The sequence below is a fragment of the Carassius auratus genome, chromosome 42 (assembly GCF_003368295.1).
Source record: "Carassius auratus strain Wakin chromosome 42, ASM336829v1, whole genome shotgun sequence".
Lineage (NCBI taxonomy): Eukaryota > Metazoa > Chordata > Actinopteri > Cypriniformes > Cyprinidae > Carassius > Carassius auratus.
Genome location: NC_039284.1, coordinates 9273194 through 9292004, shown reverse-complemented (window position 1 = coordinate 9292004; position 18811 = coordinate 9273194). Strand labels below are relative to the sequence as shown.

At 40.5% G+C, this 18811-nt stretch overlaps 1 pseudogene; it reads left to right on the top strand.

Annotated features, from left to right (window-relative positions):
• Positions 1–6: 6 nt before the first annotated feature.
• LOC113060574 (ELM2 and SANT domain-containing protein 1-like) lies at positions 7–17026 on the top strand (annotated as a pseudogene).
• The last annotated feature ends 1785 nt before the right edge of the window (positions 17027–18811 follow it).

The window sequence follows — 18811 nt, the reverse complement described above, 5'->3', positions numbered from 1 at the left end:
TCTTAAGACTCTTCATCAAAGCAGAGAAAGCTTTTGTGTGGTTTGGGGATTTGAACATTTATCTCCTTAACCTCCCACTCCACCACTCTCACCAGAATCTGTATTTATGAAAGTCATGAGTTTGCCACCTCAACAGAAACCAAACTCAAAGAGGACAGGCAAGCGCATCACTTTCTTTAACGATCAGGGTGTGGCGATGAAAGAGCCCTCTCAGCATACAGAGGCCTACTATGGCATTGGGGTCCCTTCCTCAGGACCAGGTCATAATGACAGTGGAGGTGTGGAAAATTTGAATGCGGAAGCACCACATGCATACCTAAATTCTGTCATTTTCAGCCCGGACAAGGGGGATCAAAGCCGTGGGCACTACCAACAGATGATGCCCATGAAATGGTCACATCAAGACCCATCTTTGCAGCTCCAGCAGCGACCAAACAATTGGTCACAGGGTATGACAGCTTGGCCCCAGAACTTTGGCCCTTATTTGGGGGCTCAGACTGCTTTTGCAAAGCAGATGCATGAGGGCATGTCAGTACAACAGCAGCAGCAGCAGCAAGTTAAGTCATCAACTATTAGGTCAACTGAAAAACAAGGGGCAAACATCAGTGTAGAGACCTTTAGGGATACAATCAAACCAGGCCGGGGCATGGACTGGGAACAGCAACAAGCCTTTCAGCAAACACAAAAGCCTGGAATGTTAAATCCGCAGCAGCACGGACAGTCCACCACTGGGAATTCAGTGCTGCAACCCTTTCAGGTAGCTTTTGGGCAGCCCAAGCAGAACTTGGTAGCGGGTTACTATCAGGTAGTTCAGGGCAATCGGACCTTGCCGAATTTGAATTACAGTGCACAGACGAATTCCCAAGTACAGCAGCAACTACAGGAACAACGGAGACAAATAATGTTTCAACAACGGCAGCAACAGATGGAACAGCAGATACGACAACAGGCGCAGCAGCAACAGGTACTTCCAGCATCAGAAACAGATACCACAATTACAACTGCAGCAACAAACACAGCAATTAAAACATACTCCGCAACAGCAACCACCACAACAACATATGCAACAGATTCAACCGCAACAAGACTTGGTGCAGCAGCAACAAAAGTCTGAGCAACCTCATCAGAACCAGCATGTATTGGAAAATTATTCTGATGGCCAGCAGTCACACACTTCTTCAGTTGATCAGCATCACCCCTTATTATCAGGACAGTCCCAAGAGACAACTGATCCTCCATCAACACAGACCCAAGACTCCGTTCCTCAGCCTCCCACTAATGTTCCCCAGGAATCAATCGAGACCCAACAGCCCGGGCCCCGCAGATCACGTCGGCTTTCAAAAGAGGGTGGAGGCCCTGCTTCAGATAACCCATTTGTAATGCCGACTGATCTGCATAACCAAGGCTCTCAGAACGGTGCTTCTGAGACCAATGCTGTTCAGGACATCCGGGCCGCTCCAACAGGTGTAATCCAGAGCACACGACGTAAGAGGAGGGTGTCGCAAGAGGTCAACCTGGAAACCTTGGCTCAGAAGGCTTCGGAAAGGGAATCACTTCCCTCACGTAGTGTCAAGGTAAGACGACTGCCAGTTTTTCCCTCAAATATGTTGGAGAAATTAAAATACAAGCAAGCAATTGTGGTTTTGCCAGTTCATTGTTAAATAGTTGGTCTGTAACTCAAGGATGACAAATTACCCTAAACCAAGGGAAGTTGACATCATTATCTACTTAACAGGTAGTGAGGATGCACTACCTGTTTCAAATGCATACAGGTTCTGCAGGTTTCTCAGTTGATCGGTGAGTGTAAAGTTAGTAGAGGCACTGACTGTCGCCATTAGGTCACATGATATCTCGAACCAAACAAAGGTTTTTTTTCACACCACTTACTCCTGATGGACTCCTCATAGTAATATCAGCAAGTGCACCCCACCCTCAGCCCACTGGCCCTCTTGAGGTTGCCTGAACATTGATGTACATATAGAGCCACTGTACATTCCCTTTTGTTGAAGTTCAAAAGCACAGCTCTATGCATAGCAAATTTTTATTTTTGCTGTCCCATTGAGTCACTTATTTATTTTATTTTGAATAGGACATTAAGAGATTTCATTCTATTGCAGTAGATTTTGCTTACATTGGACTAGTTAAATGTTTGTTTGTTAATTCTTTTACTGCACACAGAGCACATTTAGCAGTCAGGTTTAACAAGGGTTTAACTAAGTGTTTCTGGGAAGTGCTATTTAGTTCACTCTGCCTTTCCTTGTTACATAAACTTCCTTTGAAATGGACAGCAGCTCCCCCTTAAGACGTCCAACCGATGATGACAAAGAAAGGGTGTGTTTACATATAATGTTGATTTGTGGGCCATATAACATAAAAAACACACAAAGAACAGTCCTGTAAAAAGACTGTAGTTAAAGCAAATCTTAGGTCGGCTGAGTCCAGCTCCTCGAAAGGAATGGGTACACAAGTCAGTGAGGTTTTTTTTTTTTTTTTAATTGTGATGACTGGTTTCATTTTTATGCCTCTAAACGTTCCTACTCTAAAATGCAGGCTGAAAACTGCTCTGCTCAAGGGTGAGAGCTGTAAAGGCTTCATGTGCTAAGCTGAATGCCTTAGTGTTGCCAGGAAGGCCGGAGTTCAGATAAGACAGGCCACATCCTCAGGGATTTCTAGATTTTTACTCCACTTCCAGTTAGACACACAGTAGTAGTGACGCATATCGCAATGCATTTTTTCACAACATTGCCAGTGAAGTTTCAGTAGTTTTATTTTCCTTGCTGTCATGTCTTGCTTAGAGTTAGCAATGAGGAGAAACAGGAATTGCTCTCAAAATAAGGCAAACAAAGGTTTGGTGCTCCTTCCAAAATTTTTCTTTCTGACTCAAACATCAATTTTATTATATATTTTTTAAAGAGATTTTGAAATTTGCAGGCATTGTGAAATTGCTAAGAGTGCCACTTTTGTATGGTTCTTTTTAAGTTCCTTAATTTCCTAGTTTTGTGGAGAAGTATGAATACAGTTCAGTAAACCTAACATAGAAGGAACCCTTTCTCTAATCAATAACTCTCACAAGAGAGTCACATTATATTGAGATATTGTCCTTTGCTGACATGCCATTATGTTATTCATTTGTGGAAAACATCTATACATCTTCATGCAGTCTGCTGCTAAACTGCACGGCAAGTTGTTTCTTCCTGAAGTAGAAATGAGCTCGCAGTTTATTCATTAAGATGTTTTTGAAAATAGTCTTAAGCTAACCTCATTTCCTGTGTGATTTATCAGCTCTTAAAGAAATTAGCCAAAAATGAAAATTAGCCTATGATTTACTCACCCTCAGGGCATCTTAGGCAAATGAGACTTTCTTCTTTCCGACACAAGTTATATTAAAGGGGTCATATGATGGTATTTTCAATTTTTCCTTTCTCTTTGGAGTGTTACAAGCGCTTGGTGCATCAAGAAGATCTGTAAAGTTGCAAAGGCTAAAGTCTCAAATCCAAAGAAATGTTCTTTATCAAAGTTAAGTCTCTGCCACGCCCCCCTAAAACGGCTCATTCAAACACGCCCCACATGTTTACGTCACTATGTGGGAATATTTGCGTAATGCCACCGAAATGTTCACGCAAAGAAAGAAGGTGTGGTTTCAGTAACCGCGGTTAGTGTTGATCCAGCCATGTCTAAGAGATGCTGTGTGTTTCTAGGCGAATGCAAAAGCACTTTATTTGGCCTTCTGAAAGTAAAGGCATTTAGGAATATTTAAGGTTACTTACAACAGAACAGCAACGCATTTTATGGACTACTGTTTCGTGAACCTAGGAGAGGAGGTCATTCTGACTTTACTATGACAATCTGGTGCTTCTGAATCTTTTACAGTAAATATGTTTTTTATTATTTAATTATTGCTATCAATGTTCTATTTGCTATTAAATGTTCAAATGCAGAGTTTTGTGCGTCGCATGTGTTTGTGTGAGAGTGAGAGAGAGAAGGAGATGGTCACTCAGTGGAGTCAGCTGTCTTAACCATTCGTGGCTTGTGTACTGCAAACACAAACAAGCTTCATCACCGTGTCTGTCACATGAATCTGTTCCCCTTTCAGGCTTGAACTGATGGTAAAACTAAGGACATAATTAACTGCCTTTACATTTATTTTGAAAGATGAAGCTCGTGATTATGGAAGGTGCATTATGTTTCTGACGTGTGCTCCAGTCACAGTGCACTGGGTCAGTTGGCCAAGAGCAGACTGAAGGAGAGACTTTGTAGAAAACTAAGCGTTTGAGAGAAGGCAGGGCATAGAGGACCTACAATAATGTACAGTATTTGAAAAATAATGTGTTTTTGGAACATTGAATGTTCCATGTCAACGTATTCTATTACACCAAATACACAAAATAATGATCTTTAAAAAAGCATCATATGACCACTTTAAAAATTGTTTTTGATATTTCAAGCTGTTTAATGGCACTCAGCGGGTGTTGAAGTACATCAGTTCAAAAAAAGTGAAATAAAAAGCAACAATCCATAATAAAATGTGTCTCATATGGCTCCAGGGGTGAATAAAGGCCTCCTGTAGCGAATCGATGCGTTCTTGTAAGAAAAATATCCCTAATCATAACAATCAAAATGTAGCAATCACTTTAATGTAGCTTGCGCCAACAGTTTTATACTGAAGCAGCTCTGGGTTGTTGACGTATGAGGTCATTGCGCATGCGCCTGTGAGTCTCGTTAAAACCATAGTTTGTAAACCGGAGCAAAGGAAGCAAAGTTTCCTTACTTAAACAAAGGAAAACCAGTCTCCTCTTGGCTTATATTGAAATCCTCCCACTTTTTTGTTTTGATATCTCTGCTGTGTTTGCACATTCGTCACTTCTGAGCGGCGCATGTGCAAAGCCGACCTCCATCCGTCATCCGCCCGGAACTGCTTCCGTGTACAACAGTGAGCACAAGCTAGATTAAATTGAATATTATGTTTTAAATATGGTTATTTTCTTACAAAAACACATTGATCTAATACAGGAGGCCTTCCCTCCTGGAGCCATGCGAGACACTTTTTATTAATGATGGGTGCTTTTTATTTAACTTCTTTTAGACCGATGCACTGCAGCACCCGCTGAGTGCCATTAAACAGCTCGAAAGATCAAAGAAAATTTTTATATTGTCTGAAAAAAGAAAGTTATATACACCTAGGATGACTTGAGGGTGAGTCATTTATGGGCTAATTTATTAATTTTTGAGTAAACTAACTCTTTAAAAATTTTCCTGGCTCTTCCAAGCTGTATAATGGCCATGAATCGTGCCCCTGTTTTTGAAGACAAAAAGAGTGCATCCATCCATCATAAAACTACTACCTGGTCAGTATAACCTGGTTCAAACAAATATGGCTGGGGAAAAAACTAATTTTCCTCTTGCCTTATAACGAAACCCCCCGACATTTTTGCTTTCTCCTCTGTCAATCTCTCCCCAGAGCTTACATTGTGCCTTCCTTTACACCTACATCATGCACTCGAATGCCTTGTTGAATGCCTTGTTGCTTCAGAATGCCCTTATTAACCCCCTCGGAGCCATGTAGAGTAATTTTATGATGGATGGATGAACTTTTTTTCGGCTTCCAAATCAAGGGCACCATTCACTTCCATTATACAGTTTGGAAGAGCCAGGACCATTTTAAATATAACTGCGATTGTGTTCGTCTGAAAGAGGAATGTAAGATACGTATAGGATGCCTTGAGGGTGAGTAAATTATAGGCTAATTTTCATTTTTGGGTGAAATATCCCTTTAAGCACACCTGCATTTTTTTAATGCATATCAATTATGCCCACAGAGCGGAGGAAGTGTGCGCTCTGCAGAGATTTTTGTTTGACCATTATCTTGACTGTGTTTATCGTGTGTTTTCAGCAAGAGCCACACAGGCCTTGGAGCCCCCCTGTTGCTCCGACAGGTCCAGGCCGAGGGGTAGCTGAGGTGGATCAGGTGAGTGCCAAGCGGCCCAGAGATGACAGCTTCATGCCATTGGTCATTCCAGTCTCCGTGCCAGTGAGGCAGACTGATTCCTCATCCCCGGATCATGAGCAAGCCTCCGTTTCAGCTAGTTGGCCCTCACGGCCTTTGGGCATCCATGGCATAAGCTGCTCCGATTACAAGACTTCTGTGATTGTCAAACGGCGACGTTCACTGAGGAACTCTCTGTCTGAGAGCACGGGCCAGGTGAGTTCACAAACTGGCCAATCTTATCAAAATATTCCAGTTAAATGCCCAATATCTCTCTCTTTTTGGCTTCTGTTTTATTACATCCCCCCTCTGTTAAACCCTGGATTAAAATTCCCCAATAATCCGCAGATTATTGACTCCCCACCTCCCTGTCTATTCTCTGCGCCCTAATCCAACCCTCCCCTACCAAATTTCACTACCACATTTATGAAATCTGACAACACTCACTAAGATCATCCAGATTGCATATGGTGTATGTATTTTAGAGGGGTTTCTGCGCTACCCAGTTTGCCAACATCTAATCTCTTCTACAGAATGGTGGAGCAGAGAGTGGAAGTGAAGCTGACGGCAAATCGGCCAAAGCCAAACGACGGCCTCGCCCAGAACCGCTCTTTATACCCCCACCCAAACTTGGCACTTTTATCGCCCCTCCAGTCTACTCCACTATCACACCTTACCAGAGTCACTTACGTTCACCTGTCCGATTGATGGAAAACCCCCTCAACATGCCGCCTTACACTCCCCCACCCATCCTCAGTCCAGTTCGAGAGGGTTCGGGTCTTTACTTTTCCACCTTCCTGTCGGCTGCCGCAGCAGCAGCGAATAATCAGGGACTGCCCCCACCTGCCACTCCCAAATCTGCCACCCGCAGCCTCCTACGCTCCAGTGAGTTCCTTTTATGATCTCTACAAAGTGCATTGATAAAATTCATTAAATACAAGTTCAGTTCAGTTAATCGGTGTTTAGAATTGAATGACTTGTAGTTGACAACCAAATGCAACCTAAAATCTAACTTAAGTACTTTTACAAAACCTAGTAGGCTACTTTCTCAGGAAGATGACGTAGAATGAGCTGCCTACTGTTTGTAACAGCTTAAAGTGCTGTAAGTAAGCACCTCATTAGGGTTTGAAAACTTAAGCTATTGTATACCTAAGATATATGTCCTAACAAGCCAGGATATATGTAATAAGACTTAATTGATGTGCATATCATGAATAGGAGGACACATAATAAGAAACACTGTTTACTTTGCGCCTAAGTACAGTCTTTTTGTTTGTATATGTCCAGACAGCAGTGATATAACCCCTCCAGTTCTCTCTGCTATGAATGAAGCTACACCTGTCAGCATTGAGCCGTAAGTACATGTGCTTATCAAATAACACCACCACACATTACGCTTCACAAATTTCTTTAATTAGCTTCTGCTTCGGTCCAAATGATAACTTTCTTTACTTGGTTAACAATGCATTTTTTATTTTGCTGCTGCTTTCTTGCTAGATTTCATTCAGCTGACTGAAAGTCAGTTGTCTGGATAGCTGATTGTTTCCTCACATTTTATGGTAGTTATTAGACAATACTCAATGGAGTAGCTCAGAAATCAGTTTATTGTCCGTACAGAGCTGCAGACGTACACGGCTTAAACGTTGACCGTGTGAAAGCACAATGTGAGCCTGCTGTTGAAGATGCTGCAGCTTCGCTTACACTCGGCTAATGCATGTGGTATAAACGGGCCTTATAGTGCTGATGTGTTGCTATTATTTGATAGTAAGTTGGAAACTGGAGCCTGCAGATGAGAAATTCATGGTTATAGCTCATGTTAACAGTAAAGCTGGTTGTGTAGCTGTTATGTCATGCACACGTTGGTCTGGTAGTGTGTTTAAGGGAAATCACATCTCCGTGGGTTTCTTGGATCATACATGGGGTGTTTCAGAGCTGTGTTTTTAAGAACAGAGTAGGTGGGTTATGGTGACTGAATGGAGGGAATTATGGGATATCTTCTCTGACCGGTACCAGCTGGTTTATCTAATGGTCAGAACAGTGTTCGTTTGAAATTCTTTCTCTCTTACATACTCAGACACGCTCTCTGTGAATGGCTGCAGATCTCTTCATTTTAGAGTTGGCCAATGCACTACGAAAGCACATCCTGGAACAAAATAATAAAACACAATCTGTCTTGCCTTATCCCCAGACCTTGGCACTCAGACACTGGAACATTTGGTTTTTGAAAAACATGGGGTGTTAATTTCATGCAAATACCCATGGTCAAAATCGACTCTCATTAATCCTCGAGCTCTCTCTCTTAAAAAAAGGCATACAATAAGATGAGCAATACATTAATTCAAATGGCAGTCTGAAACAACTTTGGTTCTGACAAGAAACCTATAGAAGGACCTGAAGTGGAACGCAATTGTTTTTAGGAATTTCTCATTACATAGACCTGTTTCAGTCGCAGCACTAAGTTGAGCCTCATGTTTAACTTCCAGTACACTTTGAACCACAAATATTCCCCGTTTAGCTAGCAGTCGTGACCCCTGACCATGAAGCCTTCTGGAGATCTATCTTTTTAGTTTCTCAAAAAAATGTTCTTCATGTTAATGTTTCATTCAAATTCTTAAGCTAATAATATAATAATAATAATAATAAAGTGAGTAAAAGTATTAAAGTATTTGAAAAGAGAAAAATGCAGAATAGAAATGATGTCGTTTGGATTTCAGCAGCAGCCCGTTTATGTTCTCTCTCTCTTGCAGTCGGATAAACATTGGATTGCGGTATCAGGCGGAGGTCCCAGAGCTGCGGGAGCGCTCGGCAGCGCAGCACGACCTACAAAAGGCTGAACTGTTGTGGGCGTCACTGCCTGACTTGGAGGCCGATATTGAGCAACAGCAAAGAGGTATACAACTTGCACAAAACCACGTTAATTTCTCTCTTTTTTCTTTTATTCATAGAATTAAATGAAAGGAAGTTGCAGGAACATGTTCTGCAGGGTGCCTTATTTAAATGAAATCTGCATGACCGTATGTTTAACTCCATGTCTTTCCTGGACCTTCCGTGTGTCCCTGCAGTGGATGACCTCATGCACCTGGCGTGCTCGAGTTCGTTGTGCGGAGGAGGGACCAATCAGGAACTGGCCCTGCACTGCCTGTATGAATGCAAGGGTGACATCATGGTGAGTGTTGTGCAATAGCACACTGGCATATTTTAAGTGCACTTCCTGCTGCCTTGTGTACCAATCAAAGCTGTTTATGCTGACTGCACCTTTTCTTAAACTGCTGATTAATACGAGCGATAGATGTAGGGTTTGTTGAGATGTAGGGGTTTTTGAGTCATTCTTGGTGACATCTGTGACAGGAAATATCAGTTTAGGGACTGTACTACTCATATTTGAGTGAATTAAAAGGAAATTATGTGGAATTATGAATTGCAAAGCATAAAAAGCATGCGTTGTTGACATTTACCGCCTCCACATGTGCTTCCTCATGAGAATAATGTGACTTGTGCTGACAAAACAGAAAAAAGAAAAAAAAATTGGGGGGCAAAATAAAATTCTCCATTTAAAACACCTTCAAAATGATTTATGATTTGTTAGAATCAATCAAAAAATGACTGAGTCACCCATTTGAAGTCAATAGTGAAGTCCTCCGTCTTTTCTTATTATTAATATATTAATAATCACAAAACAGCGATTTTTTTTTATTTTTGCTATTATAAATAAAACAGTACAAATAGCCTCGTAAGAAACAAAAATGCATTACCTTTATCATTTTATCTAAACTAAAGCATTCGTGTACAAAAAACAATCAAATGTAAAGATAACTCTTGCGTTCATTACAAATAAATGGATTATTAAAACTACAAAAGCAGTTCATTGAAGTGCAGCGAGTGATGCCCTCTTTAATTGTTAGATTAACATTATGATAATGATACAGGCGTCCTATACTGTAGTGCATGGATCTAATATAATGTTACACATCAGATGTTTTCCCCCAACAGTTCCCCAAGCGTTCACTTAAGACAACGCAGATTATGTGTGTGTGAATTCTGAAATACTGTAATTCTGTATACGTGTGTATTTATTGGGATTACGTGCTGTCAGAAGCGACGTTATATGCACGCACCTCGACAGTCAGCGCGAGAAGCGAGTGGAGAAAATGTACAAAACCATTTTTTTTTTAAATAGCCCGTGTGAATTTACACTCATTTTGCCAGTACGGGCCACCTATGATGTCATGAAACCGCGGAGTACCACCGAATTGTTGCAGTTTTAATGACGTACAGAACGCAATGCCTCCGAAAATCCGATCTGCCTGTTTACATGAGTCGCATTGGCACGTATCTGATTTATATCCGATTTATTTCTACATATGAATAAGGCCTGAAACCGATCTCGAAATTTTTCCTTCCTGATTACACTTTCATAGAACAGATCTGATCTGTCATGAGCAAAAAATCTGAATCGGGTCACATTTAACTGGCAGAGTAAATGAGGCCAAAGTGTTCATGTGAGTGTGTGCAATAGCATTACACGCACTTGGAAAATGTATGTAAATGACATGGTTTTTCTTTGAACAGCATTTTACTAGAGGCCATTCACATGCCAACGCTCATATGACAAAGCTATCGATTTAAAGTTCCAATGGGTCCAGGCTTTAAATTTACTTGCCAGCCAAAAAAAAGTTCATTTTAAATAATATGTGTAGTGTAGGCAATTCACTTTGATTCACTTGATAATTGTGATTTATCATACCATGCAATTGAATTTTTAATCAGTTGGCAGCCATGGTTTAATTATAACTGATTTGCAATCCAGGTGAAACCAATACAGCTGCAGGCCTGCTAACTGATGACCCCTGTTTCATGAAAACACAAACGGTGCATGTGTTTTGATATGATTCTTTTCAACGTTCGCTTCGCTGAACCAGCAGCTGCAACAACACAACAGCCATCCGCTTACTGCTGAGCTGTCACACTGCCGCCATAGCAACCACCTGTCAATCACAGGCTCGTATCCAGAGCGACACACTGAAGATGACTAAATCATGTGCATTGTACTTCTGAGCCAAATCTCAATAATAACTGAGTTGTACTGCAAAATAAACTGTGAACCAGTTGTGCAGAAACAGAAAGTTAGCTCAACTCTCTCAGATGTCTTCGTAAAGGTTGTGGTGTTTATTGGGTGTCAGTGATAAGAGAGATGCACAGACAGTTGGTTTCATTTGGTTGCTTTTAATAGTTTCGTCTTGTTGCATCTATGGTTTTGTGATTGCAAGTTGCAAGACCTTTAGTTGTTTGTTGCTTTGCATTTCCTGCAAGTCAGTCATTTGTGTTAGCCACTAGATTACATGGTCTTGAAGTAGATATTTTGACAGATTAATAGGTATGTCAGACAGCAATGGGGTTCAGCAGCAAATTTAAATCACGGAAAAAGTTTGGCTCTGCAATGAGATCTGTTATGAGTTACAACAGTGATATATATTTTTTTTTTTTCATAAATAACTTTGAGTTATAATGTTTTGCAAGAGCATGAGTATTAATGCAAGTCTGTAAAAGCTAATCAGATGCGTTTTCTTGCCCAGGGTCATGACATTTAATGTTTCCTTATTCAGGACATATACAAGCTTAAAATTTTATAAACATGGCTAAAGTGTCCAGATATTTTTGGGGCTTTTGTATTAAGTGCACATATGCTTCAACATGTTGAATTTTGGATGTCCAGATCATTAAAGGTTGAAAAAAGGTCATATAGAAGAAAAAACTCACGTTAGCGCTCCATGACCCAGAAAAGACTGGTGTCCTCGTTTTATCGCACACTGAGACTGTATGGTAGAGGAAGGCAGAGAGAACAAGAGGGATTATCCAGCGACTTGCACAGCTGGGTTAAACGCCTTCATTAAAAGCTATAGCAGATATAGCATTGCTCATGCAGAATTGTATCTCTCCTTGCCCTCATTAATCTCTTCATATCAACTCTTGGGCATAACATGACCTGACTTGTGCTTCTCTAACTCGTGACTGTTTCTGCCGCCAAAACACATCACACACCGCAGTCAGTTTTGTGACCTCAACCAATTTCACTTTATTTTTCAGGGAGCCCTCACCCTTCTGTTGTTAAAAAACCCCATCTTTCCCAAAGCGCACCCGCTGGCTGACTACCACTACTCTGGTAAGTCCCCTCACCGTCAAGCACACTTTCCTTTTCGTTCACTCTTTTTTTTTGGTCATGGTGACGCGAGTTAATCTGTAAGGCATGCGGTACCCCATCACCCACTGCCCTGGCTTTCCAAACCATGCTCCGTGTCTCGGTTATAAACAAAAGCAGCTGAGTGGAGTACAGCGGAGGGGAGGGGAGGGGTTCGACTGAGAGATCGCTGGCTGAATGAGTGGGTTGCTGGGTAGAGTACGGGAGGAGAGGAGGAGGGAGTGAGTCTATGGCATGATGTTAAATCCTAGGAGAAGACAGCGGCATCATTGTTTGTCTGGACATGTGTGTGCTGGCTGTTTGGCCCCCCTCCTTGTTCTTTTTGTGTGAATGTGTTGGTGTTAGCGGGTGGGGGTGCTCTATAAGAGGACAGCAGCGTCTATCTGATTCTGTGCACCACTTGTCTGTCCCGCACAGGCTCTGACAGCTGGACGCCAGAGGAACGGCGACTCTTTAACAAAGGCATTGCTGCCTACAAGAAGGACTTTTTCATGGTCCAGAAACTGGTATGTACAGGTTGGAACAAAAGCCTAACAATGAGTGTCGATCCCCCACACAAATCAAATTATGTGGCAAAACGGGAGAGAATGTCATATTTAGGGACGTGTATTATAGAGAGTCAGGCCTATTTGACTTTCTAGTACCAAGTAACCTCCTAGACCATCATAGCAGCACGTTAACAACAAACTGCAACACCCTAGTAATCATAAAAGCAATGCACTGAAACACTTAAAACGTCATCGCATTATCTTTCCATCGACCTGCAGCATCCTAGCAACATCTTCCAACTGGAAATCCCCGGCAGTTGCACGGCTATGCACTGAAGTATGCTAGGAATTCCTTGGCAATCACGCAGAAAATCCCAGCTAACAGAACACTCCAGAAACCACATAGCAATGCACTTACAAATTGTAATCCACTACTGATTCCAAGTTGCATGACAAAAATGGAGTTTTGCGTTGTGAATTCTGGTAATGCTGAATTGTTGACGTTTGCCCTGAAGGTGAGCTCCAAGACGGTGGCTCAGTGCGTGGAGTTCTACTACACGTACAAGAAGCAGGTGAAGATCGGCAGGAACGGTACGCTCCTTTACGGAGAAGCAGAGCCACCAGAGACCAAACCCCCGACAGAGGAGGAAGTGGACAATAAAGTGAGTTCCTGTGGCTGTGCGTCTGCATGTACATGTTTGATTTAATGGCCTACAAACCAGTGAAGCATCCACATGTTTGTTCTCCTTCAGAGTTCACAGAAGTTTGAATCACGGAAAGAAGACGAGGAGAGCAGGAAGTGGGAAGGGTCATGTGACAGGAAACAAGAGAACAGCCCGGGCAGGGTGACACAATCGCTACAGGCCACTAAAAATGTGAGTGGGGTTGATTTGCATGGGGTTGCTAAAACACATGGTGTCTACAGAAAGTGAGTTCTCCAATGTTCATGCCCAGTTCTGGCCTACTTGAAATGATAAAAAAAAACTGGCCTGCAATAGACTGGCAATAGTCATGTGTACTTCAGCACTGTAGGCTATTTATAGCGCCATCTAATGGCATACCTCTTTACAAGCTTAAATGTTTTACCAGTGTATAGTGTGCACTTAGTATATCACACTCAATAGAGACCGTCCTGCTGCAGTAACCTGCAGTTTACTTGCTGAAGTGCACCGTGGTGAACTATTATATGGGTTTGAAGCAGATCTCTTTCACTGCGCCACCTGTCAGTTACCACAGAGGAAGTTCCCTATGTCTAATATCTGTATGCATTCAGCTGTGGCTGCTTTAAGTAATCATTCGTTTCCTGCTAGGCTGCTGCCGTCTTGGTTTTAAGAAGTCAGGAGGACAGCAATAGAGAGCCGTCCAGGTTGGGGGTCAGTAATCATCCTCCTCCTCCTCCACCACCACCATCTAAACCCCGCTCTGACACCACCGGCCGGAAAAGCACTGGCAATACAGGAAAGGGACAAACAAACCAAGAGGGTGAATTCCCCTGCAAGAAGTGTGGCAGGTCAGTTTATTGGGATACATGCTTAAGTTATGCAATTTAATAATGATAATAGTGTAACACATTTTTGTTTGTTTGTTTGTTATTTCCCTTGTTTTATTTAGTTAAGCTAATCTTTTATTTATTTTAGTTTTCCCTTGATTTAAAATGTTTGCTTATGTATTTATTTAATTATTCATTGATGCACTCACTCATAAATTAACTATTTATTTATTTAAAATTACCTTATTTTATTTAAATTGTACCTTTATTTAAATTTACGTTTAGTGATCGACCAATATTGATTTTTTTATTTTTTTATTACAGATACCAATTATTTGCATGTTTATGTGGCCGATAACCGATATACACAACCGTTATTTATTAGCTGTTATAACATTAATGACTGAGTGAAGAAAAAACATACTTCACTTTGGTTTTTCCTCTTTTTTTTTTTTTTAAGTGTTGGAAATTAGTCTTTCATGTTAAATTTAATCTTTATATTGCAACAATAAAAAACATTTTATTTATAAAAGGCATCAACAGCAACAACACTAATATTAACAATATGCAAAATAAATGTAGAATGTCTAATGTTTTTAAATGGAGAAAATAAATAAAGGACAGGAGTCATATCAACTTAATTTTAAACTACCGTTTTAGTAGGTTTATAAGCTTTATTTATGGAATATATATCTATATCTATATAGATATAGATATATATATATATATATGTGTGTGTGTGTGTGTGTGTTTACCTTTGTAGCTTTGGAAAGATTCATTTGAGTGTATCTGTTCATTTAGATGGTTCCTGTAAATGAACCTGTTTTAAAAATGATTCACAGATTCAGTTGCTGGACAGAAGCCCTTTAAGTTAAATGCTGCTGTTAATCGGTTTTTAGTGATATACATTTCAATTTTTTGCTTTGTACATATTGTTTTTGTTCCAGAAAAATACTTTATGAAAATGAAATAAATTGAGTTACATGTGCTGAAGTTTTTAAAAACGAGCTTCCACAGCACAGGGGAGTAGTGCGTATCACTAGACGACATGCAGTGGCTGATATATAGCTGCTCATAAAAAGACCAGGGCTCTTCCGAGGAATCAGAGAAGCTTGGCGGCTCTTAGGTAGCTGTTACACGCGTCAGGGATCAGTCGAGTAGTAAGCAGTGAAAAGGCAACATCTGATTTTGATTGGAGATTATATCCAAGGCAACAGTCGTCTTGTTAAAATCAACAGTCTCTTAGCAACCAACCCGATCTGTACCTATCAGCGCGAGTGTGATTTGAACACACACGTGGGCTCTTATCTTCTGCTAAGAAGTTCTGTGGCAGGATCTGGATTATCGCCATATTCATATACCATGGTACTCCGGGGTCTTTGAGAAAAGTATTGTAAGTTCACAAAAAAATGACTTCTGTTGTTGCAATTGTATTGACTTTCTTTTCCTATTGTAATATATACCACAAGAACAACACTAAAGAAGTGGCTTGTGCTGTGTATTCCAAGTCGACTCTGACTCTGAAGTCATGTTATAGTTTTCTTAAGAAACCAAACAAATGTGTCATTTCACTAAAAGATTTTTGGACTGGCCCATGACTATCCTTGGCTATTTCAAGAGAAAAGTAGCATGTTTGATTCATGAACAAATTATTATTTTGACTCGAATCTGGAAGATTTGGTTGATTCAGTTCATAAAACCCTTTTGACTAATGTATTCACACATTCAGTCATCAACGGAGTATTATTCTTACCTGATTAATGAACGAATCAGTTGTTTTGAGTCAGATCTTTAGAGTGAATCAGTTGATCCAGTTTAAAACTGGTTTGAGTGATTCAGTCCAGTTCTTGGGTGCTCTTGATGATCTTCATGTCTGCTTTGTAAACAAATCATTCATTTTTCTCTGATTTCTGCAATGAATGTGTTTATCCAGAACCTGTCTATATGTTATATTCAAAACTCTCACTAAACAGTTGAATCATTGGTGCAATGATCTGCACGTGTCCAGTTTGTGAATGAATCATTCTTTTGAGTTAAATGCGATGAATCGGTTGAATCGGTTTAAGTGATGTGCTCCTGAATCCGAGTCTGTGAGCTGCACCAGATATGTCAATGATCTACATGTTCATTGGATCATTTAATATTGTCCACAAAATCAGATTCTGGTTCTTGAGTTCAAATCACTGACCTAAAGATCTGAACACTTTTGTTTTCACCAGGATCTTCTTTAAAGTGAAGAGCCGCAGTGCCCACATGAAGAGTCACGCCGAGGCGGAGAAGAAAGCGGCTGCGCTCCGGCAAAGGGAGGCCGAGCAGCGGGCGGCAGCCGCCATATTGGCCGCCCAGCAGAACGGCATGATGGGGGATCAGAGCAGAACGAGGAGAGCCAGCAGCGACGACTCCTCCGAGGATGAGGAGGACGCAGATGATGAAGACTGGCACTAGCTAACAATCTCTTTCGTATGGCCAAGAAAATACCTATTTATTTTTAGTTTACCAGCCAACAAGACCCATCCCAAAAGAACAGTTTCAGGGACTGGCTCACTCCCGCAGAGTGTTTGTGTGTGTGTTACGTGTACATGAGACGGACAAAGACGGAGACCGATGCTGTAGAAGCATTCTGGAGCTTAATGTTCAGACATAGGGCTATTAGGAGTGTAAGCCATCTCGGTGTGAATGTGTGCGTGTGTGTATAATATGCACTTTCGGACTCATCCAACACACACTGATCTGACCGCACGCAGCACGTCCATCCAGTGTCTGTGCACAGAACTCACTCAGTGTTCTCCTGTGAAACGAACCATTATGGATTCAGTGGTGTGGACGTAGAGGGACACAGAAGCAAGTGTGTGTTAGTCTTTTCCTCATTTTTTGAAATGAAAACGATGGTATCTTTCTCTTCCACGTGACTGCCAAATGCTTGCACAACTGTGCTTGTTCGCCTGGTCTTGATCTCCAGTGCTGTAATTTTGGGCTTTCTGTTTTGGGTATCGTGAAGGTAAAGTTCATCTGAAATGGAAAATTCTGTCGTTTCTCACCCTCGTGACATTATTCTTTTTTTTTTTACTTTTTCTTCAGAGCACAAAATGAGACATTTAGCAGAATGTTCATGCTGTTCTTTCTCTCTCCCAAGGGCTTTCAGTCTTTAAAAAAAGACAAACATAAACATAAAAGTACACCAAAGGACTTTCACACTATATTCCAACTCTTATGAATCAATTTTTCTGAGAAACAGAATGAAATCTCGACTCGTCTTGACAGTGTTATCTAAAACGATTCTTTTTTTTTTTTTAATTGATAAAGCTAAAATAAAGTTATATTTTAGTTGGAAAATTGTGTAAACATAATTTACTAAAACTAAACCTGAAATTAAAGAAAAATATATAACTAAATCTAAATCTAAAAGTTAAAAATAAATATATAAAAAATGTATCAAGACAAAAATTCTACAAAATTACTAGTAAAAAATGTAAAAACTAAATGGTAATTCAAAATATATAAATGAATACAATACTCAAGTAGTACTATAATATATTATACAATGGTATATTAATTATACTGAATTAACACCGCAGAGTACTAACTTTATGTATACATGGGAGTTATGGTGGTATTTAGATTTAATTTCATATTTTTTCATCACACATTTATCATATGTCCATGTATACGAGTTTTAGAGCTTGGTACTATATACTTTAATTTCATGAGCAGCCTGAACATTCTGCTTAACATCTCCTTTCGGTGTTCGCCGTATAGAAAGTCATACAGGTTCGGAAAGACATGAGAGTAAACGATGCTAGCATTTTTAATTTCGACTGAACTATTCCTTTAATTAAACCGGTGACCTCGCTGATGCCTTCGATGTTTTGGACACTTTCTGTCTTTCACGTGACAATCACTTTTTCAAAGGTGTTTTTTATACTCTGCAGATTATAATGGTTGTGCTTGATATAATCACTTATTGCTATTATCATTACTGTTACTATTGTGTTGGATTATGTTGTTTTCGGGGGGAAAAGAAGGGGTGGAATTCTTTTTCTCATTTGACTTTTCGTTTGAGATATTTGCTACCTGCGTGTGTGATGAAGATCGCATATGTTTGCAGAAAGCTCGATTATAAAATCACACTGTCAGTGCAATAGTGGGACTTTTGAGTTCCCTCCCACACCTTTTCTTTTATTCTTAGCATCTTTGAACAAAAGTATTAGATAATCAACTTATATTTTAGTGTAAGAACAAATGTGAGATGTGATGGTTGGTGAGTTTAAGGCCAGTTGCGAGCAGCTTGGGTTTCTGGCCAAACACTTGAGCACTTGGCTTTGTCTCCATGGCAACAAAGAGTCTTCTTTTTAAGGATAGGCGCGCGGGGGATTCACAGCCAACAGCAAAGGCTCCAATTATTACTAATAACACAGAATTCTTCTATGCAGCGTGTGAGTGTGTGAGCTCGTGTGCACGTGTGAATGCATATATGTGTGTGTGTGTGTGTGTGTGTGCATGCATGGTTGCATATAGGTGATGCACCAATATTCAGAGCTCTCTCAAACTCAAAGCCAAGTGAGAAAAAGAAGCTTCCTCGACTATTTAATGTCTTTTTTATATATATATAAAAAAAAAAATCTATATTATAAATACTTGTTCATACATGTGAAAGC